General features: G+C 33.6%; 1 protein-coding gene and 1 non-coding gene across 2 annotated transcripts in view; both read left to right on the top strand.

The window, feature by feature from the left end:
- The window catches only part of LOC129135926 (uncharacterized), a 458,825-nt gene that overhangs the window by 355,883 nt on the left and 76,722 nt on the right, over positions 1-26,220 (top strand). The window lies entirely within an intron of this gene.
- LOC112204490 (small nucleolar RNA U13) lies at positions 17,717-17,819 on the top strand. The gene has a single exon (XR_002938132.1). It is a non-coding gene; the product is annotated as a small nucleolar RNA U13 (small nucleolar RNA).

Below are 26,220 nucleotides of genomic sequence, written 5' to 3' on the forward strand. Positions count from 1 at the left end.
GGGGGCCGAAGGCTAACTCACCTCGATATCCTGCCAACTACACAAAATGTCACACCAAGTGTCATGTTCCGGCCCAAGCTGAGGTCTGAGGGGAATGGGTGGATGGGTGGCAGGTAGCTGAAAGAACACCCAGGAGGCAGTAGGCAGGTGAAATATGGTTTTATTGTGCTCTCTCTCTCTCCATCCACCTTTGTCTTGCTGCAAACTCTGGCTGCAGCCTCTCTCAGCACCTAGCTCTGTGGCTCCTGCCACTCCCACACGTACAGCTGCATTCCCCTATGCTTGCCCGTTTCTGGCTCCCCTCCATCCACCTACAAGGTGGCCAGCATTCCCGTAGAGGGTCAGCAGCTTTTCCCTCTCTCTCTCTGGTCACAAGCCCTATGTACAGTGTTGGCAGCGCAATTATACCGTTTACAGACAATTGTGGCTCAGAGCCAAGTATGAGCTTACACAAACAGGTTATATAATGAGCAGAGTTGTGTGCCTGCACTCCAAACTTGCTGAGTCATGCTGCAATGGATGTTTACCTAGGCCTATTCTTGACTGCAGCACATCCATTTTCCTTACATTTGTGGTGCTTTATTATGGCAACCTTACCAAACTAACAGGGATCATCTTAGAATTCTGCCCACCACACTTCTCCATCCTTCCTTAGTTTTTATGTTCTTGCTATTATTAATATTCAATTTTTTCATACATTTATGCATTCTGGATGAGATACTGGCCATCTTGCAATGCATATTTTGGGGACATTTATTTAGAGATCAGGTTATGTTTTTGAAATATGTAGACCTACTTAAGAGTAAAACACTTGAAGGGCCACATATTTTTTCCCTTCTTAGAATCAACTTGACTGAGAATTGTGAAAACTCTGTTGGGATTTTAATTGGTTGTTTAGCAAGAGCAAGAATGTACTTCAGTCAGTGTCATTCAGTTTCCCAAGCTTTGCAATCTTAAGAAATAACACGTACTGAAAGATTTCTCTGTGCCAGACCGGAGTTCTTTATATGTATTGTTGCCCCATTTTGCAGGTAATGAAACAAATTTCAATCAAGTTAAATATCTTCCTAAAGTCACACAGGTAAAACATTATGGAGATCAATTTCTAAACATGAATATTACCAGAAATCCATAGTTGGACAGATTCATGATAATGAAATGTACAGTACTAATAAATAATGCATAATGCTAATATATTAGTACATGTAGAACGTCATTGTCCTAGTTTTAAAGTAAATGAGTGGTTATCAGAAGAATATTTTTGTCAGTGTAAGTTAAGATTAGTTTTATATTTAAATATACAGACTCAAAAATAAAAGATTAAACAAAATGGAATTTTATGTCTTTATCCTGTAAAAATGTTAAGAGCTTGTCAGTTCAGAACAGAGACAACAATATAACGACTTCCAACTTTCCCATATGTCTTCACTAAGTTGAAACATTTATTCTCAAGGCTGTAAGCTATAACATCTACATTCCAACTGGGAAAATGAAGAAAGGAAATAAGAACCCCTATCTTTAAAGAGTTCTTACTTTCTTCTCCAATACTTTATTTCTGTTACTCTCAGATTGTCCAGGATTTAGATATATGTCCATCCATAACTACAAACAAAGCAAGGAATTGCATTTTCAGCTAACATGTTGGTATACTGCGTAAATGTGAATGGAATGAGAGAGACAATGGGATGTTCTTGCAGCCAACAATCAACCAAAAACTTCTGCCACAGTGAGTGTACCAATTAGGAAGCAATTATTTACTCAAATCTCCAATTCAAACTGAATTGAATAATAATGAAATGTGATAGCTCACATAGCCTGAAGTCCAAAGGAGAAATGGCCTACAGGAATAATAGGATCTATGAGTCAATTGCATCAAAGAGAATGTTCATCCTTTCAGGTCTCTACACTTGCCTTCAATGATTTCTTCATCCATAACCTTAGTTTCCTACAATTTATATACGTATCAGCTACCGTTAGTCTCCCACATTTCTTATGGATGTCAAGTAGGAAGTCAAAAAAATCTCCTCCTGAAACTTGAAAACATTGTAATTCCAATGGTATGAATGAGCAACTTTAGCACACCTCAAGGGTCAATAAATTGACATTTGAATTTTATAAACTGATTAGCTTAAATTAAAAATGTGAGAGAGGGTTAGACATCTAAACTTGTTCATTTCAGCAAGCAAGAAGTTAGAACAAAGAAAAACAGACGATCTTGGTTAATATTTCATTCAGATGATGACAAGTCCTGCTGTATTTTTTTCTGCTCGACAATAGAATGTATTTCTCTGAGGAGAAACTGCAAAGCTTGCAGATACAGATGTCTCATTGCTAAGTATTACTGAAAATATAAGTTAAAATGATTCACTTTTATCTAAGCCTTTTTCTAAAAAGCTATTATCATGTGAGTGTTATTTCCAAAGATTTGATGATGTGACCTATTACTTAGAAGTTTCTGTTACCCAAAGCAAAATTTTAAATACAAGTTTATTCTGTGTTAAGTATTTTTAATATACATATTCTAATTTGTAAAATATATTCTCTAATAACATGAATTTTAATCAATGAAGGTAACTTTCTGAGATTTTTAAACATTGATTTTATTAATTTGGTTCCAAAATGTTATCTTCAAGAGGATACTTTTGTATCATTTTCCAACCTCCCATCAAAAATGATAATATTTTTTATTTTCTATCTTTATACTTAAAAATAAAAACATGCTTAAAATAGCATCTTACGTTCAGTAGACTTAAGGATTAAAAGAAAAGGAACATGATTCATTTTGCCTTATTTCTGTCCTGATATTGATAATATTAATTCCTTTGAAATATTTTAATTATAAAATGTAATATTCCAAAGAAGAATGGATGTAATTATTACTTAAAAATTACTTTTGTTACTATAGCTTTATAAACAGAGTATAAATACAGTAAGGTCTCAGATATAAACTAAGGAAACAAGCACAAACAAAAGAGAATACAGAAGACAAAGCTTCTCAAACTTCTGCATTGGTTTGGAGGAAATAATTCGGCTTTTTCATAGAACAAGTGGTGTCACAAAGAATACTGTCTAATTTTTCATACAGATATGCATTTTTGCTTATTTTCTGAGGCCTTGTCTACCACATTTTTCTGAAAGGTAAATGATCAGTTTTTTGTTTACATTGTTATCTTAAAAGAGCTTATTTGTATATCTTAATATGTGAAAGACTCAGATAAGGCTTTCCCAGTGACAGAAATATTTCAAAATGCCTATAGTTAGGCCTTCTCAGGGTGAATTTCCATTTCCTTCTTATCCACCTAATCCAAAAAATGAAATTGGGAAAAAGAAGAAATATTAAAATAATTTAAAGATGGCATAGCCAGCAAAGACCTCTGCTTTAATTTACTAAAAGCAAAATCAAGACTGTTTCCTCCCTACCTTCACATACAAAAAGTGATGTTTAGAACTAACACATTCTTATACTGACTGACTTTATTATACACGACAGAGCTTTTCTCAGCATACAGATTTACACTTTCAAAAAAAGCATTTCAATTTCAACTGTGATTGTCAAGTGATATCTCTCACTCTTATTATTTACGTTTTAAAAATAAAATAAGCTAAGTGAAATAAGCCAGACACAAAATGTCACATATTGTATGTATGATCCATTTATATGAAATATCCAGAATATCAAGTCTACCAATATATTTTCCAGGATCTGAGGAAAGGTAGGAATGAAAGTGACTGCTTAATGTGTATGGGTGGTTGTTTGGGGTGATGAAACAATTCCAAAACAAGAAAGTGGTAATGGTTGCACAACATTGTGAATTTACTAAATGCCACTTAATAGTATGCTTTAAAATGGTTAAAATGGTAAATTTTATTTTATGTGTAATTTACCACAGTAAGATGACAGACAGATAGGTAGATAGAGGGTACAAATAGCTATAGACAGATTCTATCATGTGGTAGAGAAAGTGTAGGTATACAGCTATACCCTTAATGTTAAAGAGATGGTGGAAAATACCGGCACTTAATGGTGACTTAATTAAGAGCATGGAAGAAGCTTTACAAATATGGAAGTTTTATTTAGCTTAATAGTATTTTTAAAAATATGACTAATCAATAATTTAAATATTTTACATAATATTTTTGAATATTACATTTTTTAAAAAAGGAAACCTGTCAATTCTGGAAAAATATCCTTAAATGGCAACAATCTGCTAGAGCTGTAGATTAAGAATTAGTAAATATTTAAAATTTCTTTGTAGGGTTATAATAACTGTAATACACTTAAATAATATGACTCACACCTCTAACCATCTTTAATTTTAACAAATTGGACCTCGATGTGGTCTATCAGTAGCATAAAATCTACAGTATCAATTTAAATGGTATACATGTGTGTATATGATAAATGAGTCTAATTCTTTGAAGGCAGTCTTAAAATTTATTCTAGAAGATCAGACATTTGCTCCTTCCCCTTTTTTTCTTCAAAAGTTCTGGAATATAGGATATTTGAAAGGACATAATAACATAATAAGTCATTCAAGGGACATAATGATTAAACTTATCTAAATGTTGCTTTATATAATTGTAGCAACATCTCAACATTGAAAACCGTTAATCACCACACATTGGAAGGCTTAACAAATTCCAAACCAGATTAAAATTATTTCACAAATAATGAAACCAATGAATGGGTCAATATTGAATATGCTTTTTTTCCTACATAGAAAAATTGGTCAAGCAGAACAAAAATATCTCTTTCATATATGAAATCCCTGGAGAATTAAATGCATAGAGTTGTTTCTGCATTCCCTCTCCTCCGTTGTCTTGGGGATCTGTAATAGACATATACTGGAATTTATGCTTAGTTTTGCTATTTTGGGATTTCCTCCTCCTGCCATTCAGGGTGGTTTCCAGCATTCATGGTTTCGTTATTCGTTCTAGAAGTAGACAGATGGATCCAGGCTAAGCCAATAATATCTTCAGGAATATGGAAATTTACACTAGAAGACAATTTATAACATCCTAGAATATGTGCTACTGAAGCCTTTAAGAATAAATCAGTTCTAACCATTTCTAAAATATGACTGTTCAATTCTTTGTTTCATGAAATATCTTAGTAATCTAAAATAACTTTGCCTTTTAACTGGCTGTTGCTTATACACATTTTTTTCCTGTACTTCCTTTGTATTTCCTTTGAGTGGAGTCTTTATGTCAATATGATTCATTTATACACCGAGAAAATAGCAAAATAATTACATGCCAACACACTAACTTTAACAAAAAGCACTGTTTGGTTTAGGCTTTAAAGGGAGTAGTAAATGTATGCACAAATAGTACTGGAAAATATCTAAAATGACTCAAAGGTAGATGTTTCCTACTGAAATATCATGGAGTTTTTAAATTTAAAAACTATGATACCATTTATTTTATTTTTTAATTTATTGAGAAAATTTTTACTGCTGTTAGGATCAGTGAAAATTACAACGTATATCTTTTTTTATTGTAAATAGAGATAACTTATTCTCAGCTACCTTGGTCAGCTGATACAGAAAAAAAAAATTGAACTAAAGAAAAAGAAATATTCTTTGATGGCCCAGACACATTTGAACAATATTGGAGAAAATATCTTTTTCTCAACATTAGTTAAAAATTGAAACACAAATTGAAAGATGTGGAATCTGCAACTATACAAGCAGAAATAAAGTTTTTGCAGGTTTAAATAAATTCATGATGTTTAATTTATGACATTATATTATGGGGGACGCTTTTAAGAAAACAGCTTGTATAAGGTATATTCTCAGACACTCTCATTGGCTCACTCTGGATGTGACACTGTTGTTTGAAGTTTACTGTTTAATCTATCTAGTTAGTTTAGCAGCTCAGCACAGATAGTCACTTTGAAGAACATTTTTTTCCTGTTACTGACTCTCGAAATCGTTGGTATCCTTAAAACTACCCATGAAATACTAGCAGAAAAAAGTAACAAATCTCTCTGAATTGACAGTTTACCTATAAATGAATAAGATAAAAATAAAACAATGTTATTTGGTTGTTCTATGTTGACATTGTATTGCCTCTACTGTCTCATATTTAAAGGAAAAGAACATATTATCTCAACTATTTACTATTTACTCATATTATTTACAAAAATATGAGGTGTTGTAGTCTTTTCTGGCCATTATGTTTTGTATAATATGCCTTGCTCCATTGCAGTTTTTTATAATTGACTTTGCTTTTCAGTAAAATGAAAAGACCTTTGTTTTGGTTCCCAACAAGGCAACATCTTTTAATGAAAATGTGTCTTTGACTTCTCTCCATTTCATGATTTCCTTATTTCTTAGAAACCTTCAAAATATATTTTAAATTGACCCCTGTTAGAGATTGGTCTTCCTTTTTTAATAGGATGCAAGATTTTCCTGTCCTTTTTCTTCAACGTAATAGACATCAATTACATTATTTCAGTGTTTTACAATTTACAAAATATTTTTACCTATAGTTATTTTGACTTAATAAATGTCATATTATAGTCATCATAAATAATATTACTTTTAAAAAGAGGAAAGTGAGACTCTAAAGCTCACAACAGAGGGAATTAAAACATGTGTAAATTAAACTCACAACAAAAATTAAGGGTGGGGTTTGTATGTGTGTGATAACCTGTGTGGGAGGCTTTGGAATATATGATTAAAATAAATAAAAAGAGTTCTCTCTTCATAAATATATACAATAGAGGGAATTTCTTTAGGGGTGTGTGTGTGTGTGTGTGTGTGTGTGTCTGAGATAATTTAAGGGGTGGGACTGAAAAGTTAATTCATGTGCTTGTTAGAAAAAATATGGCTTTTCTACCTTTGTAAATATATAAATATTTTCTTGTAGTGGGTTTAGGACTCGAACATGAATGTATATTTATCATGAAATGTATCATGAATAAAGATAGTTTCTATTATTTGAGAAGATTAGCTGAAAGAGTATTCAGATGTATTCAAATTACCCTGATATTATTGAAGGTGCATAACCTGGCTACTGTAACACATAGCCCACAATCTTGTGGATTAGCACAATAAAACATTGTTTTTTGCTCACCTCAAAGTGCAGTGTGGCTCGGAGATCTTTGATGTTTGCATTCATTTGAAGACTCAGGTTCCTTTCACAGAAGGCTCCAGGGGCATCTGCATCATTGAGGTGGTAAATGGGGAAGGAAAGAGAGAGTGGAGAAGACGTGCGTACTTTTAACTCTCTTCATTATCTTCACCTGAACATGACAATTCGCTTTCTCCCACTTTCCATTGGGAGCAGTAATCACATAGCAGCACTTGGATGCAATAAAGCTGACCAATATGATTTAGCTATTTGTCCTTGAAGAAAAACATAAAATAAGTAAGGGTTTAATGAACACATAGCATTGTCTCTACAACTATGTTTTGTTTTGTTTTGTCAAATGTACATTACACTCTTATTCCTACCAAGGCCATATTATAATGTTTGTTACTTTTGTAAAAACTAAGTTTTCATTAACATTTAGAAAATTTTACCTTCACGGGATGCTTCCTTTATGCAAACCGTTAAAAAATATATTTTATAACTGCATTGGTAGGCAGGTAAATATGTTAATAACATATAACAAAATTTGACCTAAGAATCTATTTCCTCTTTGGATGTTAACATAAAAACATTTGTGTGGGACCCTAAAAGTATTGTGGGCCCTAGGCCTCATAACTACTTTACCTAATGAATAAAGTGACTCTGCTTCCCACAAGTAAAATCCTATCACTTGCCCTAAGAGAGACGACCCAAAGCACTGTACAGCCACTGCATCAAAGTTAAGGTCCAGAAGCTTCCAGTGATCTGCAGTCCCCTCCATCAAGTATAAATATGATTGTTCTTGTGTGAAAAACAATAAAACAAAGGGATTAGTTGTACACATTACACAATATACAAAGTTGAACCAGGGGAAAAATATTCTCCACGAAATCTCTCACTTGTAAAAAGTAAGGAAGCCAACCCAAATGCCCATCAATGATAGACTGAATAAAGAAAATATGGTACGTATATACCATGGAATACTATGCAGCCATGAAAGGGAACAAGATCGTGTCATTTGCAGAGACATAGATGAAGCTGGAAGCCATTATCCTCAGCAAGCTAACATAAGAACAGAAAAACAATGTTATCACTTGTAAGTGGGAGCCGAACAATGAGAACACATGGACACAGGGAGGAGAACAACACACACTGGGACCTCTTGGGGAGTGCAGAGGCGGGGAGAGCATCAGGATAAATACCTAATGCATGCTGGGCTTAATACCTAGGTGGTGGGTTGATAGGTGTAGCAAACCACCATGGCACAAGTTTACCAATGTAAGAAACCTGCATGTCCTGCCCATAGTATCCCAGAACTTAAATAAAATAAAATAAAATAAAATAATTTGTTTAAAAAAGTAAGCAAGCCCAGTCACTGCTGATTCATTGAGTGATAGAATTCTAAGGATATTAGAATATTGTGGGACAAGCATTGTGTGGTTTCTCAGACTTGGCAGTGAATTACACTTCCTTTATCCAGTTTGGCTCTGTTTCTTAAATCTGTCTCCTCCACCCCCAACCCTTAGCATAGTCGTTGTCCCAGCCCTCAAGAGATCTTTCATGGGCATATTTTATCATCCTTTTGTTTGTTTATTATCCTCCATAGACATATTTTCAGTAGCATTTGAGCATGTTTTCTATGGGGGCTGTGCAATAATCACAGTAGACTAGCCTCAAAAAAGTATTAGCCTACAAAAAGTAAGCCTTCGGAAGAACAAGATCATTTGAGAAATTAACCTTGCTTCATGAAAATGAGCTAGAAATGAGTACTTGAAGCAGTAAACCTTGATGAATGCTAAGGGGGCAAATCAGGCTGAAGATCATTGGTTTGGCAAGTGATAGAGCTACAATTGCAAAGCTTAAACCCCCATTCCCAGTCATTCCAGGAGAAGGACTGATGCTCCACCAAATATGAATGCTGAAGAGGAACCAGGTTGGAGGAAGACACTGATCTCATTTCACAGAAGAAACTAGAAACACTCTTAAAACTCAGGTTGTGTTCACATTAGGAAAGGGAATTAAGTTTCTGAAATCACGCATTTTGTTGACTCCACAGCTCAAAGTTAAGGGGTCATCTCCTGCTGGAGATGTAAACTCTTTAAAAATTATATTTTATGTCTCAGTTTCTTCCTTTAAGTCAAGAGCAGAGCACTCTTGAGTATTGAGAGAAGAGAAGGTAAGAAACTGGTCAGGCAGGCAGTTAAGGTGGGTCCTTGGTAAAACTCCTTCAAACAAAGAACAAGCTGAAAATCAAACTGCAGGCCCTAGATAAGAAATATTCTGTGTCCTTGAATGGAAACAGCTACTGTGTGAACCCAGATGAACAAATTCCACTCCTTTTTTGGTCATATTTCTCTCTCCTTGTCACGCCTTAGTCTCTTACTTTTCAACTACATTATATACGCCTACCTTTCTGTGATTGGCCATAGGCTGAGTCTTCATTTACTTAGGATAAATCATCACTTCAGCCCCTGATTGGTCTCATGCCAAGTCGGACCAAGCCTTCACCTCTGCCTCTAATTGGTTCTTTGCACTATCATACCTCTTTCTAAGTGGTGCTTTCTCCAAGATGGCCTACAGACCAGTCAGCACACTCATCTCCCTCCAGTTCATAAAAACCCTCAGACTCAGCTTCATAGCTGGCAACCATCTTTCAGGCCCCTCTCCACTGTGAGGATCTTTCCTCTTTTGCTTATTAAACTTTTGTTCTAACCTCACTCTTTGTGTCCACACGCCTTAATTTTCTTGGTTGTGAGACAAAAAACTCCAGGTATGACCTCAGATGATAAGGCTACTACAATATTAGAAGTGTAAATCTGTGTTTAACCAAATTGAATCATTATTTTAATATACTTTATTTAAATAATATTTATATTATTTTTATAATAGCTATAATCATTTTTAATAGTGGTAAAATAAACACATTTGAAAATTTAGCATGTTAATCATTTTTACAGTTCATTGGCATTAAATACATTCACATTGTTATACAACTATCCCTACCATTCATCTCAAGAGCTCTTTCCATCTTGAGAAACTGAAACTGTACTTCCTTAAATAGTAACTCTTTATTCACTTTTCTTCCTAGCCTATTCTAAGTACCATTCTACTTTTTAGCTCTATGAATTTGACTACTCTAAGATCGTCGTATCAGTGTAATCATGCAGTATTTGTCCTTTTGTGACTGGCTTATGTATCTTAACACAGTGTCCTCAAGTTTCATTCATGTTATACAGCAGGTGTAAGAATTTTCTTCCTTTGAAAAGCTAAATAATATTCCATTGTATGTATGTACTACATTTTATTTATCCATTCATTTGTCCATGAACACTTGGGTTGCTTCAACAATAATTACGATTTGCATGTTAGCAAATTCTAAGACCTTTATGTTTTTAAAATCTTGGACTGTTACCATATTGAGTTAATGTATGGATCTTAAATAGATAACGTGTGTTATTTCTAAGTAAAAGAATGCTGAAATATTAACTACTAAGCATAATTTTAAGGTGTACTTTTTTGTTGTTTTTTTATGCAAATTAGAAGCTTTATACATTTGAATTTGTTAACAAATGTGTTAATTTTGTCCACTTCGAGAACTTTCACTGCAAGGGAAATGTATAGATATATAAAATGCTGTAAAAGTGTCAGGGAAAGGGAATTTGCCTTCATGAAGACTAAGGTCTGATGGGCTTTTTATAAGATTTTCAAAAAGAGCTTCAGTACGAGATACTAAACTCACAAAAAGGTAGAATTTGGTTTTCTGTCTATTAAAATGGCAAATGTTTTTGTATAATTGTTGTGCTGTCAATAAGTGACTGTAAAAACTTTTTTTTTTTTTTTTGGCTGGGCACAGTGCCGCACGCCTGTAATTCCAGCACTTTGGGAGTCCGAGGCACGTGTATCACCTGAGGTCAGGAGTTCGAGACGAGTCTGGCCAACACAGTGAAATCCTTTCTGTACAAAAATTAAAAGAAAAAAAATTAACCAGACACGATGGCACGTGCCTGTAATCCCAGCTACTAGGGAGGCTGAGGTGGGAGAACTGCTTGAATCCAGGAGTTGGAGGTTGCAGCGAGCCGAGATTGAACCACTGCACTCCAGCCTGGGTGACAGAGTGAGACTCTGTCTTAAAAAAAAAAAAAAAAAAAAGTTATTTTTAAACTGTGTGCAGTCTGCCTGGATAGCAGTTTGTGTTTTACCAAAATAATTTTCCTTGTTTTATGTTGGCTTTATTATGTCCATGATTATTTAAGAAAACTACAGTGTTTTTACTTAGAAAAGAGTCAAGGTTTTTCATAATCATGGTAACTTCCATATTTACTTTATTTTTTAATTATACTTTTTAAGTTCTAGGGTAGATGTGCACAACGTGCAGGTTTGTTACATATGTATAGATGTGCCATGTTGGTTTGCTGCACCCATTAACTCATCATTTACATTAGGTATATCTCCTAATGCTATCCCTCCCCTAGCCCCCTACCCCACAACAGGCCCCGGTGTGTGATGTTCCCCACCCTGTGTCCAAGTGTTCTCATTGTTCAATTCCCACCTATGAGTGAGAACATGCAGTCTTTGGTTTTCTCTCCTTGTGATAGTTTGCTCAGAATGATGATTTCCAGCTTCATCCATGTCCCTACAAAGGACATGAACTCATCCCTTTTTATGACTGCATAGTATTCCATGGTGTATATGTGCCACATTTTCTTAATCCAGTCTATCATTGATGGACATTTGCATTGGTTCCAAGTCTTTGTTATTGTGAATAGTGCCACAATAAACATATGTATGCATGTGTCTTTATAGTAGCGTGATTTATAATCCTTTGGGTAGATACCCAGTAATGGGATTGCTGGGTCAAACGGTTTTCTAGCTCTAGATCCTTGAGGAATCGCCACACTGTCTTCCACAATGGTTGAACTAGTTTACACTCCCACCAACAGTGTAAAAGTGTTCCTATTTCTCCATGTCCTCTCCAGCACCTGTTGTTTCCTGACTTTTTAATGATCACCATTCTAACTGGTGTGAGATGGCATCTCATTGTGGTTTTGATTTGCATTTCTCTGATGGCCAGTGACGATGAGCATTTTTTCATGTATATGTTGGTTGCATAAATGTCTTCTTTTGAGAAGTGTCTGTTCATATCCTTTGCCCACTTTTTGATGGGGTTGTTTGTTTTTTTCTTGCAAATTTGTTTAAGTTCTTTGTAGATTCTGGATATTAGCCCTTTGTCAGATGGGTAGATTGCAAAAATTTTCTCCCATTCTGTAGGTTGCCTGTTCACTCTGATGGTAGTTTCTTTTGCTGTGCAGAAGCTCTTTAGTTTAATTAGATCCCATTTGTCAATTTTGACTTTTGTTGCCATTGCTTTTGGTGTTTTAGTCATGAAGTCCTTGCCCGTGCCTGTGTCCTGAATGGTATTGCCTAGGTTTTATTCTAGGGATTTTATGGTTTTAGGTCTAACATTTAAGTCTTTAATCCATCTTGAATTAATTTTTGTATAAGGTGTAAGGAAGGGATCCAGTTTCAGCTTTCTACATATGGCTAGCCAGTTTTCCCAGCACCATTTATTAAATAGGGAATCCTTTCCCCATTGCTTGTTTTTGTTAGGTTTGTCAAAGATCAGATGGTTGTAGATGTGTGGTGTTAGTTCTGAGGGCTCTGTCCTGTTCCATTGATCTATATCTCTGTTTTGGTACCAATATTGTCAATTGTTTAACTAGACAGCCATGCATTGTTTCTCAGTAATCTATAATCATACCTCAACTGAATGTTCAACTATTCTCAAAACTTTTGATACTTTGCCTTCTCAAAATCAAATGTTAACTGATATCTTTTGCACATATAATTGTCTTTCAGGTTTCCCAGAGGGCCCATGGAAAATCACAAAGGATTTATTTTTTTCATCTTTTAAAAAGAAATGTGCAAGAAATAACCCAACTTACTTGATATGTTACTATTCATAAGTTACATAGCAAGGGTGGTCAAATAAAAAGAGATACTCAGCCTTCCCGTGGGTATATTAGTATAGGTACAAACTTATTTATATGAATATTTTAGAAAATTTTATGGCACATGAAAAGTCCTGAAAATTTATCAGTGCCTTTGTTGTTTGTGATATGATTCTATCCGCTTAGACAACACAGATAGTATATCAGTCATAATTGCAATTATATTTAAAATATTAACTTGGTTGCACCTTTACTTCTTTAATGTGAATCTAGCATCTTCTTAGCCAGTAATTTTCAAGGTAGGAGTCACACTCCTAACCTATGGAGTTTTGTTATTATAAAGATGTTTAGGCTTGTTCCAGACTTACTGAATCTCTTTGCTATATAACATTGATACTTTCTTAGTATATTCTAAAAATATGCCTAATGTATTTATGAGATATTATATGAGGATGATTATATGCAGTTTTTTCTGTAAATTATGTTTATTTTATAAGCCACTTATATATCTACTCTTCTTTGAAAATGGAATACATTATTATTTATAGATTTTTATCTAAAAATTTGGTGTCAGTTACGTTATTCTCATAATAAGCTCTCATTGCATCTTTTGCTGTAGAAAATTACTAATTTGGGGCTGGGCACAGTGGATCATGCCTGTAATCTCCGTAGTTTGGGAGGCCAAGGCGAGCAGATCACTTGAGGTAGGGAGTTTGACACCAGCCTGGCCAACATGGTGAAATCTTGTCTCTACTGAAAATACAAAAATTAGCTGGGTGTGGTGGCACATGCCTCTAGCCCCAGCTAATCTGGAAGCTGAGGCAGGAGAATTGCTTGAACCTTGGAGGCAGAGGTTGCAGTGAACCCAGATCAGGCCAGGACATTCCAGCCTGGGTGACAGAGCGAGACTCCATCTCAAAAAAAAAAAAAAAATTACGAATTTAACTACAGCCATTTCATGATTTTTGTAATCGACTTTTTTGTTTCATTATGATGTTTCCCTAAAAGCTCTGCATCAGTTACATTTGAGAGTGCTTTATCTGCAACAGACAAGGACTATCTCAGAGACCTGTAGAAAAGCACTATATCAGGTATTTGGGGGTACAGGCCTATGATGGTATTATTTAAGCAATTTTGAGACTACACCAGTGAACTAAATCAGGATTTTTACATTTCTAGTAGAGAAAAAAATGGATTCATCAGAATGTTAACTCAATATCAGTTGGAACAAAAATTAATTACATAGGACAAAATTAACTGATAAAAGATGATCATGGGTATTGTTTGGAATATTGCTGCTGTTTTAAGATACTATTTTCTGAGTATGTTATCAAACATTTCATCTTTTTTATAAGTAAATATAACTTATAATAATTTAGTGGAGTATGCTTTTGTAAGCTGAAGACAAAATATTTAATAATGGCTATCTTTTCTCCTACCTGAGCCCTCCAGAATTTAGAAGTTCTTATTGAATATTCTTGTTGTCGGGGCAATATAGTTATTCGCGTAGCTTTAATTCGCATCTATCCACCTTAATACAAACACATACTTGATAACTTTGGTTTTACAGCCAAGACCTTGCCTGAAATATCATATTTGAGAATGATGTTCATTTATTTTGATATTACAACACACTTCTAAGGAACTAAGTCCAATTTTATGGAGGCAATGCTTACAAAACTCTCTTGGGATAACTTCCCTGGTACCTGGCTTATAGTCTATCAAGTCTTAGGGATGCATTATGAAAATAATTCTTGGAAGGTCTAGTAACCTTGTGATATTTTGGGAACTTCAGAAAGAAAGGAATTTTCCCACATTTATAGCAACTATATGCATTATCTTGTGGTAAATTTTTGGCTTGTCTTTCTAGCTTCAAGAGGCTTTTCAAAGCCTAATCTGAGATTCCTTATTACAACTTTCAATAAAGTAAATTTAAGAAAGCCTATATGGCAAATATGACAGTTTTATGTATAAACTTGGCCAGGATATATTACCCAGTAATTTGATCAAACATGGATCTTGGTGTTGCTGTGAAGGTATTCTGTAGATGTGGTAAACATTTATAATCGGTTGACCTTAAAAGTAAAGGAGAGTACTTCCCTTCTCGCTTCATTTCATTCATTTCATCTTCCATCGCTGATACCCTTTCTTCCAGTTGATCGCATCAGCTCCTGAGGCTTCTGCATTCTTCACGTAGTCCTCGAGCCTTGGTTTTCAGCTCCATCAGCTCCTTTAAGCACTTCTCTGTATTGGTTATTCTAGTTATACATTCTTCTAAATTTTTTTCAAAGTTTTCAACTTCTTTGCCTTTGGTTTGAATTTCCTCCCGAAGCTCAGAGTAATTTGATCGTCTGAAGCCTTCTTCTCTCAGCTCGTCAAAGTTATTCTCCATCCAGCTTTGTTCCGTTGCTGGTGAGGAACTGCCAGCAGGTTTATAAAATCACCTGTCCTCTCATTTTAACTCCCAGAGAGATGGGCTGGTGTATTTGTTTCTGACTTTGTTGGGGAGTATGTAGCTGAGAATGGATGTTAGATAAGTATCTTTCTAGATTATTGAAACACTTTATTGGTACTCAAAACCTGCATTTTAGTTCTAGTCACTCTCCTGTTGTATTAGTTTATTTTAGAAATTATTTTATTATTTTATATTTGCTGAATATTTTATTGGTTTTCAGTGTTTCTTCCTATAGTTTATAAGGAATTTAGAGTTTGTTTTCAGTAACCTTCACAACTCTAATTCATCTAGAGTTCCCAGTAAAATTGTGACAATGCCCATATTACTTTTTACAAAAGCAATGAAAAAGAGCTGAAATGCCTCCTGACCATTTTCCAAACTGATTTATCTAAAAGCCACACAAATGAACATATTTCCCAGAGAAATCAAGTTTCTTATAAGAGATATCTGGCACTGACATATTATTCAATAAAACTAAGTACTTCCTAAGGCAACCTATCTAGAACATTTCTCAAGAGGACTACATTACTAACTGCTGAAAGAATCCTCCGCAAAGTAAACAAGTTCACAAAATCAAGAATAGCAATGAAAACATATCTATCTATTGGTGCTTTGTTTTAAAGTCAGGATTAAATACAAAAACTTACTTACATTGCAAGCATGTCTTTATGTATTCAGGTGCATATTATATTGTGCCTTATTTCCAATTTTGTTACCGATTTAGAAATATAAAGATTATAGTTTTTATATTTATTTTTTAACTTTTTTCTGTTGAAAATGTATTTGTTTAACATGATTGTATGTTTTAGTGTCAAATATTAAGAATCTGATTTTAAATAGGTATTCTTTTGAATATTTTAAATGATTATTTATTAGAATATAGACGCTGCTTTTTATTTATATCATTAAAAATATGGAGTGTAGTGCACTTTATTAATTGAGAAGGAACTGCAACAATAATTACAAAATAATGTATTAAATTAAATTGGGAGCAAATGTATGCACATGTGTAATAGAGACAGAGAATGGAAGCAAGTAGGAAGTACAAAAATTGCTTGCAAAGTGTCTTAGTTTGGGCTGCTATAACAAATTACCATAGAGTGAGTAGCTTATAAACAATATTAATTGATTTCTCATAGCTCTGGAAGCTAGAAGCCAAAGATCACGGTGCTATCATAGTCAGGTTCTGTTGAGAACCCTCTTTCAGCTTACAGCCTGCTGTCCTTTCATTGTATTCTCACAGGCTGGAAAGAGAGTAAGAAAGCTTTCTGGGGTCTCTTTTATACGAGCATTAATCCCATTCATGAAGACCCCACCCTCATGACCTAAATTTACATCTGTAAGTTTCTATCTCTCAAAACCATGAAACTTGGGGTAAGAATTTCAACATATGAGTTTTGCAGGGAAGTAAACATTCAATAGATAACGTGGAGGTTAACAAAAATCTGGTGAGTGTTATTTGACTGTCATTTCTGGGAATAGCATTGTAAATAAACTAAAAAATAAAATGCTTTCTACATCTTTTCATTAATAAATGAGATATTTTCTATATTTTCTAGAATATTCATGACACACTGAGTATTCTACCAAGAATCTGTAATTGCATACAATAGGAATATGAATATTTTTGTTTCTCGTCTTTAGTATGAAATTAGTAACATTTGATTTTCATGGATATGTGCTTTTTATATAAAACAATATTGAGGACTCTTCCTATTATCAAGAAATTTCTGTCTAGATTCTAGGACTAAAGAAAAAGAGAGATATCATAAATAATCAGTTTTCCTGGACATTGTTAAAGAAGCATTTGAAACAGTTGTGCCACTTCGAAGCATTGTCCTAACAGTTCCCTTCCCTCCCAGACTAACACAGACCCTTAGTCTACATAAGAAGAGTGAGAAAAAATCCTCAGGGTCATGAGTTATCAACATAACACAAGGGAAATTGAGAAATTCCAAGAAAATTACTTACGGCAGTTGGGGTTTAGGTTGCTTCATGTTGGGTGAAGCCAGCATGTGCTTAGACAATGGACCTGTGATAGTTGCCTATGCAGATGTGAGCAGGCAGGAGCCAGGACTGACATGGTTAGGTTCTTGGTATTTCTTTTCTGTCTTATTTAAAGTTAACCTGCTCTTTCTTTCCTCACTCCATTGAGATTTAAATTTACAATGTGATGGTCACTTCTAAATTAATGAAAAAGATGTGTAAATAACCATGACTAAAGGACTGGAGGAGGATCCTTTTGTAGTTCATAAGTGTGAAGATTAGGTTTTCACATTTGTGTGTGAGACGTATCTCCCTCAAACATTTTATGACATTGGCATATTATCCTTCTGATGTAAAAAGAAAAAAAAGTACTAGAGGAAATACACTTGTCTAGTAATATAGAAGTAGACCTGGCCATCTCAAATCATGTAAAAAAAATAGAAATTAATAAATCAACTAAAGTTTACATTGTTTTTTATTTTCTGGTCATACACTTGTCTCATATTTTTTGTCTTCAAAAACATTCTCAGAGACAAGTACATTTAGAGATGATCTCAGAATTGTTTGTATAGAAATAGAAAGTGAGAATCTTATTATCAAGAGGATTTGCCATACAATTGTTATGGAACTCTTACTAATATAAGACTTACACTTTATAACAAGCTACGATATTTCCTACTACAAAGTATATTTTCAAACAATAACTTTCTAGCTTTCTGGCCCTTTGACATGAAAAGAATCAAAAGAAAAAAAGTTTCTTGTTACATCCTATTTTCTATTCTTTGATTTTGTTTCATTTTTTCCTGAGTGCACACTGGGCATGAGGCCTTTCTCACATTTTAAGATTAAATAAATTGAAAAAATATCTTTTCTTAACAATAAGTTGAAGTGAGAAACTAATTTTTCACTCTAACATGTAAATCTTTATCTTTTATGTTTAAAATTTATTTTTATTCTCTCAATTATGGAAATATATATCATGATATCTGCATGCATTGAATGAGATGCAGTGAAATAAATAATTTTCTTTGAATTGTGTATCATATGCTTTGATGTCAGTGAGAAGTCTTGTGCTCTTTTCCACATCTTGACTTTGCCATTTATACAGCTTACAGTTGTAGTTCACAATTACAATAACAGGAGAAATAACATGATTCTTGCTGTGGTCATTGTTATTGAAGTGTTTTTCAACAACTTATCATTAAACTTGAGGAAAAGCTTTGTGTTTTTCTACATTTTATTTAACTTTCAATATGCTATAAAAACCCCGACAGATGATAGATATTAACTTCTATCAACAGGAATTCTTCACATGGAAATAAGTGGCTAATCAGAACAACAATCTGTATGTATTACTACCATCACAAGTGAAACTGTAGGTATTTTAGTTGACAAGTTTGACCTACTGGATTCTAAGATTAAAAGTGAAATGAGGTCAAAAATATGTTGTGCTAAAGAGCACCATATATAGAACATTATCTCCAGTACTTCATTTTACAAATAATAAAAGAGGCTCAGAAATTTTAAGATTTTGTTTATAGTAAGAAAGTTAGTGCCTTAGAGAGCTCTAGGCTAGACTTCATTCACCTGCATGTTTGCCTAGCGGTTTTTCATTTTTCATGCTCTCTCAAGTATACAGAGATCAAAGCTAAATAAAGAAGCAAAAAGGACTGTAACTTACAGTGTCTCATAAATTATGTTTATATTTGAGAAAGAATAGGTAAGTTAAAATATAGATGCAAACAATTTCATAAAGCTATCTTTTCTCTAACTTTACAGAATAACAAAATCACTGAATGGTAACTTCCTCAAATTTATTTTCAATCTGCAAACATATCTACACAACCATTTTTTATTTTCTTGTTTCTTTTGGTTGCAACAGAATAGTTTCTTAGACCTGTTGAAAGCAATGGTCTCCACTTGTGCTTCTGTGTCTCATCCACAGACAAGAGTCTTCTCTGGACCCTCACTCACTTTTCTGTACACTATTCATCTTTCCCTCTCTGGAAAATCACTCCCGTGATTCTTTAAATACACTTGAGCCTCTCTCACCATAAAGGAAGTCTTTGAACACCCTACTGTTCTCAACTACTCCATTAACTAGCTAGCTCCTCTTCTTCACCGTCAGCATGAAAGAATAGCATGTATTTGCTCTCTGCATGTCTTCACCGCTCATTCACGCTTAAACTATTAGAATGTGATTTACAGCACTAAACTCAAATTGCTCAGAAAGCATCAGTGGCTTCTTCATTACTACAATCAATAAAGTGTTCTCAGTGATACCCTTCCTTGATTGTGCTAGCATCTAAGAATTTTTATCATTTCTTCGTCAAACTTTCTTCTTCACTGGCATAACTCATTCTGTAATTCTGGTTGTCAATTCACATTTTTTTGGTTTCTTCTTTTTTAATGTCTTTTTTTGGGGGGCTCCACTTCTTGAACATGTGTGTTAAATATTGTTCACAGTTCTTTCGATGGACTATTTTCATTTTACATTTCCTAGATGCAGTCATTCATTACCATAGTGACTTCAATAATCATTTGATGACTTCAAATCAAACAGCTATAACATTAGTGCTGATGTTCAAATCCATACATCTAGGAATGGTTTGCCATGTCCAGCTGTTTGTTTTACAAACTACATGAACTATGATTCCAAAAATGAATACAACTTCTCCTTTTACAAAAATGCTCCTATTATTGAATACCATCTTTCTATCCTCATCATTCACACCAGCTCTTTCCACCACAATTCATATCAATAAATTACAGAGCCCCATTTTTTCAACTCCCACATATATTTTCTAACAACATAGGATACACATTTAATTCCCTAGATTAACTCAACAACTTTCTAAATAATCCCACTGCCTCTAGTCTTACTTACAACTAATCCACACTTCACAGGGAGATCAGGATGATCTTTTTAAATGCAAATGTAACCGTGTTGTTCTGCTCCATAAAATCTTTCCATGACTCTCTACTATGTTTAAGATAAAAGCCATAGATCATAGTGATAGTCTGTAAGGTTTTCTCTACACTTATGTTTCTAGTTTACCTCTAATCACTATCTCCTACTACAAAATAGAATTATTTTGTATTCTTCAGATCTTTAAATGCTTCACGCTTGCTCTCATGTTTTCTCATTCCTTATGAGTCTTGTTTGGAATATACTGTGCCCCTGTCTTTCATAGCCTATAGCCCCTATATGTTACCCTAGCAAACTGTAGTCCCTCTCCTTTAACTAGTAGTGTAACAGAGTATAATTAATGACTTGTCTGTCAACTCTAAAACATACTGTTAGCTCCATGATGTCGGGACCATGCTCTTCTCATTGTTCATTACTTAGCCCGAAAGTAGCATAGTGCCTGGCAATCATAATAGCTAAGTAAACATTGGTGGCATAAGAGAATATTTCATCTTTGCAGCAGCAGTCAGATAATTCAAATCTATATTTGTTTTCTATTTTAGGTTGTCAAATGTGTTATGGAATATCCTTAGGAAATGAATCTGTATGGTATCTGATAGTCTCAATACTACCATGTATTATTTTCCCTCTCATGGGAAGTACATCTGACTGTTCCTAATATTTTTAATCCCCTAGTATGCTGAGGTCTCTGTGTCCAAGCTAAAAAAAAAGATGTGCCTCTCTTGTAAGTAGTAAGAATGGTCAGTATCTGAAGGTCATATGTTAACAGTTAATTTTCTTTTCTTTTTCTTTCTTTCTTACATTTTTTTTTTTTTTTTGAGATGGGGCCTCACTCTGTCACCCAGTCTGAAATGCAGTGGCATGATCTCAGCTCACTGTGACCTTGCCTTCTAGGCTCAAGTGATCCTCCCACCTCAGTGTCTCCCATGTAGCTGGAACCACAGGCATATGTCACCATGCCCAGCTAATTTTTCTGTTTTTGAAGAGACGGGGTTTCACCATGTTACCTAGGCTGGTCTCGAACTCCTGAGCTCAGGTGACCCACCCATCTTGGCCTCCCAAAATGCAGGATTACAGGTGAGCCACCATGCCTGGCCTCAAGAGTTAATTTTTATATAACTATTATATCACAACAAAAAAGCTGTTTATTCCAAATTTCTCTTTGAACACTTTACTTAGTTTTTTCACACTAAGTTAAGAAAAAACCTACATAGCCTCTGTAAGTGTAAATAAGAACATATGTGTGTGATAGGGTAAGTGGAAGTCAACATGTGCCTTTAATTTTCACCCAAAATGAAAATATACAATATTTGACAAATCAACCTCTAAATGAGTTTCCAACTACCAACTCTTAACAACAATGTCTAGGGTCATCTTATATCAAATAACAGACAAGATCTTCTCTTCTTCATCTCCATCACTGAGTAAATGATCAAATCTGTAGTCCTGATTTGGAAATTTAAGTTTCCCACCACAGGTGAAAGTCCAAAGTTCAAATATAATAAATAGAATCTCATTCTCTTGCTGTCTCACTGTATCATTGGGATTTTTAAAAATCTAAATTTATTCTAATTCAGAGCGAAGAGATATGTCCGCTTCATCATACTCTACATAACACTAACCTTTTATTGCAAAGTCTTTTAGTTATGTCATTTTTATACTATGAAAATCGTTCACAGATTACTAACTCAAGAACAGACGGGGAACGCAAATTTGTGTTTTTTTCTTTCACACTAATTATAAAGGTCATTCTCCAAAACAATGTATCTTTTTTCTTTCAATTTTAATGAAGGAAAGCCCAGAATATTACAAATGCAGTAGTTTAAAAATGTGCAAAGTTATCTCTTTGATATCAAGTACCATTCAGCAAATATTTATACGATACTCAACTAGTTTAAGCAACTGTTAGATTGTTATGTTGTCAATTTAAAGAAATATTTGTTTTCTACTGTGGGGTTTCTAGTCCAGAGGGAGGATGTGATGTGAAAACCAAATTACAGGATTACAACTTGAAAAAGTATCAAGAAATACAGTAATAATAATTGTTGCTGACATTTGTTGAACACTTACTAAACATTTTACTGAATGTATATAAAGTTGTGCTGCCAGATTTTAGTTTAAAATTGTGGCAAGGAATAATTGATATTTATAAAAATAGCAAGTATACTCTTCCACAATTGCTTTGAATTTATAGCCAAAGAAATATGCTTAAAGAGGATAAGTGATTTGCCCAATATTTTAGAGGTTGTGAGTTGACAAACCATGATTTTGGCCTTGGAAACTTGCTGTACAACCTCTATTAATCATTTAAATTACTTAACTACTTAATCATTTTAACTTAGTAAATTAATTTTCATCTGATCTTTTTGTTGTTAGTAATTTGAAAGTTTTATGTCAAGTTTGGAACTTCCTTTACTCTATTATCATTAAGTGTCTTTGACATAGCAATGATATTATTGTATTGCCTTTGTCAACTACCAGCTGACTTTCATCTACGTTTTGTCTTATGAGACAGTAGAAGTATGTCTAATTCATCTTTACATGGCAATCTTAATATGGCAACTGAAATAAAGGGGCTGCTCAATAAATACCTGGTGGAAAATGAGTTTTATTAGAAATATCTGCTTTAACTTTGTTAAACCCATCCTTCCTTAACCTCTTCTTTCTTCCTAACAACAGATAAAATAAAAATAAGTATATAAATCTAAGTACGAGAATCATTTGATAATTTTTAAGTGAATCTGGGGCTTTGAGAAAAAAAGAGCCAAGAAAAATATTAAAGAAAAGAAAATAGACACATTGAGACCAAGGGGTGATATATTTAACATTTTGACTTTTGGAAGGCTTGTTATATTATAGAAGCAAATGAATTGATAAACAATATAGTCTAATCAAATTATTATACAATATTTTCAGTAAACAAGGGGTAGTTTAAATGCTTCTAAAAAATTTCATCAGCACTTTCTGTGTTTGTGTATGTGTTTAAATATTTTTTCATTTCATTAAAACATAAAATCTAAGAAAAATAAATAAATTATTAGAAAATAAGATATCATTACATCTGCATTTTCAGGCTTGTGGTATATTCAGTTAATTTCTGACCTCTATGTGCCTCTCTATAATGACCATTGACAACAGAAACTACCCTCCCTCCAAAGGTAATAAAAGAATGTGATTGCTCTCTCTTTTCTCTTTCTACACATTTATAAACTTTGTCTCCTTCTACTATCTCACAGTTGCTCGAAATATAAGCTCTGCTTTTTTACTTACCCGTAGACATATGAGTCAAGTTTAGGAAGAAGGGTTATGTCAAAAGGAAAAGGGGAGGAGCAAGATGAAGGTAATCTAATGAAATAGTTTCATCCCCTTACCACCATTGAGCCCATTGTGTGTTTTTAAATAATTTCATACAGTTTATGTGTCATCTCTTTATTTTTATTCTCTCCTTTCCCAGACTAGTGTTTTTATAAATAAGAGCCCTGACTCACCAGTGGGCCAGGAGTGATCTGCTTGTTAGACCATGAAACATTCATTTTGCTTAAAAAAGTATTTTATTATTACATATACGTAAGGGTTATTGTCTAATAACTTACCTAATAGGATGTTACTTAACAAAGCAGAAATGTTTTCCTAGTCCTAGCCACAAAAACTAAAGTGAAGTAGAGAAAAGTAGTTTGGAGCTAAACAAACAACTCATCAACTGAATTATATGCAATATTTTAATTTTTTTTAAATTTTCCTCACTGCTCCACTAGCTATACATTTCTAAAAAAGGAAAGAAAAAATGTGGTTCCATTGAATATCTAAAGGTCTTGAGATGTTGTTATCTTTTAGAAAATGTGAAGCTTTATTCATGTCACTCTTGAAACACTACAAAAATGTTCTTTTTTTCCATATCTCCAGTCATATTTCACATATATTGATCAATTGGGGCATGACTTTAGGTTAATAATAAATAAAATAATAAAAACATAAAAAAACTTAAATACATATATTAAAAATGCATCACACACTTGTCTCTTAATCTAAATTTAATTAGCTGCAGTGCAGGATATTGAGTCATCAACTGTATCATTTACATGCATTTGGCATTGTTATCTGTATAAAATTATTTTGTAGTTATATTTTTGGAATGTGTATTTTTGGCACATAAATTTCACATCTGGAATAATATCAGTTGGAATAGTTTACTAGGTAAGAAAAGCCTAAGATTATAATAAAATAATTATAATTTGGTGTGATTGTGACTTTCAATATATCATTCGTATTTATCCATTGTTTTGAAAAGGATAATTTATGTTTATTAACAAATCAATTAATTTAAAAAGAATATTTTCAAATTTACTTTAGTTCTTGCTATAGAGAATCAAAGGGACATTAGGGACTTGAAATTCCTTTTGTATCTATGCAGAGCCTGCATTTTCCATGCAATACGCACTAGTGAGAATTTTCTTTTTTTTTTATTTTATTATTATTATACTTTAAGTTTTAGGGTACATGTGCACAATGTGCAGGTTAGTTACATATGTATACATGTGCCATGCTGGTGTGCTGCACCCATTAACTCGTCATTTAGCATTAGGTATATCTCCTAATGCTATCCCTCCCCCCTCCCCCCACCCCACAACAGTCCCCAGAGTGTGATGTTCCCCTTCCTGTGTCCATGTGTTCTCACTGTTCATTTCCCACCTTTGAGTGAGAATTTTCAACATATGCAAATACTGGGGTTCAGCAATTTGTAGAGTTGCTTCAATTGTTCAATTAACCATGCTTCTGAAGCTTTCCAATGTGGTCTTCTGGAGATCTGAGATTTCAGTCTGAAAAATTAACCACCTGTTTTAACTAAAATTCAGCAAAGAATGCATACCATTATAATATTAAAGAAACAATAGTAAATGGGGAGGATAAAAGATAGTTTGAATTTTAAAGGACATATAACTTAGTCTAATAGAAAATGAAATGCAAAGTACATGGTCCTATTCTGACTCACCAACATAGAAAAGAAATTGAAATGTATGTAGTAAAGTGCTTGTCATTTATTTAAAAATCATTTTAGCAAGGGTTCCTTACAAAAGCTGGAATACCCATTAACATAGTCAGTAAAAATAACACAAGAAGAAACATCATGTGGAATAAAAGACTAATCAAAATTAAGAGGTACACTAATGATTATATGAAATAACTCAGCAGTTGAAAGTTTCATGTTACAAATTTAATACTAGAGCCATAATTAGAAAAGTTGGTGATTGAACATATAAATCTTTTTTAAAAATAATTGGGGAATCAATATATGATGGAAATGCCAGTTTGATTGCAAAAGTAATTGAAAGGCAAAAGACGACGTATGGAATTTTAAGGTAAGATAGTAAAGTCCAATAACAGCATATTGTTTTACAGTGAGTAAATGCAAACAAATAAAGAAAAGCCTAGAAAATGTTCAACAACAACAACAAAAATAACAAAGAGGTAAAATTTTATACAATACATTTCTAAACCTAGCAGTGAAAGAGGTTGCTACTGGGGTCGGCATACAATTCTATCTTCACTTTCCTCTATGTCTCTCTCAAAAAGTATACATTTTAAAAATAGAAACACCGTGAAAATTGATGTGAATATATTCATATTCATACAGAAACACACTGAAGGATAAGATAGTAGCTAAACATGAAAATAAATAAAAATCTCAAAGAGTAAGTTTTTCCACCAATTAATTTAATGGAGCTCAGCTAATGCCTTCTGGCCAATCATAAATGTAATGAAGGCTAACAAAAAAAATCAGACTATCCCTAGCTACGAAGAAAACCTTAGCAACATAAACCAATAAA

The sequence above is a fragment of the Pan troglodytes genome, chromosome 11 (genome assembly GCF_028858775.2).
Source record: "Pan troglodytes isolate AG18354 chromosome 11, NHGRI_mPanTro3-v2.0_pri, whole genome shotgun sequence".
NCBI lineage: Eukaryota > Metazoa > Chordata > Mammalia > Primates > Hominidae > Pan > Pan troglodytes.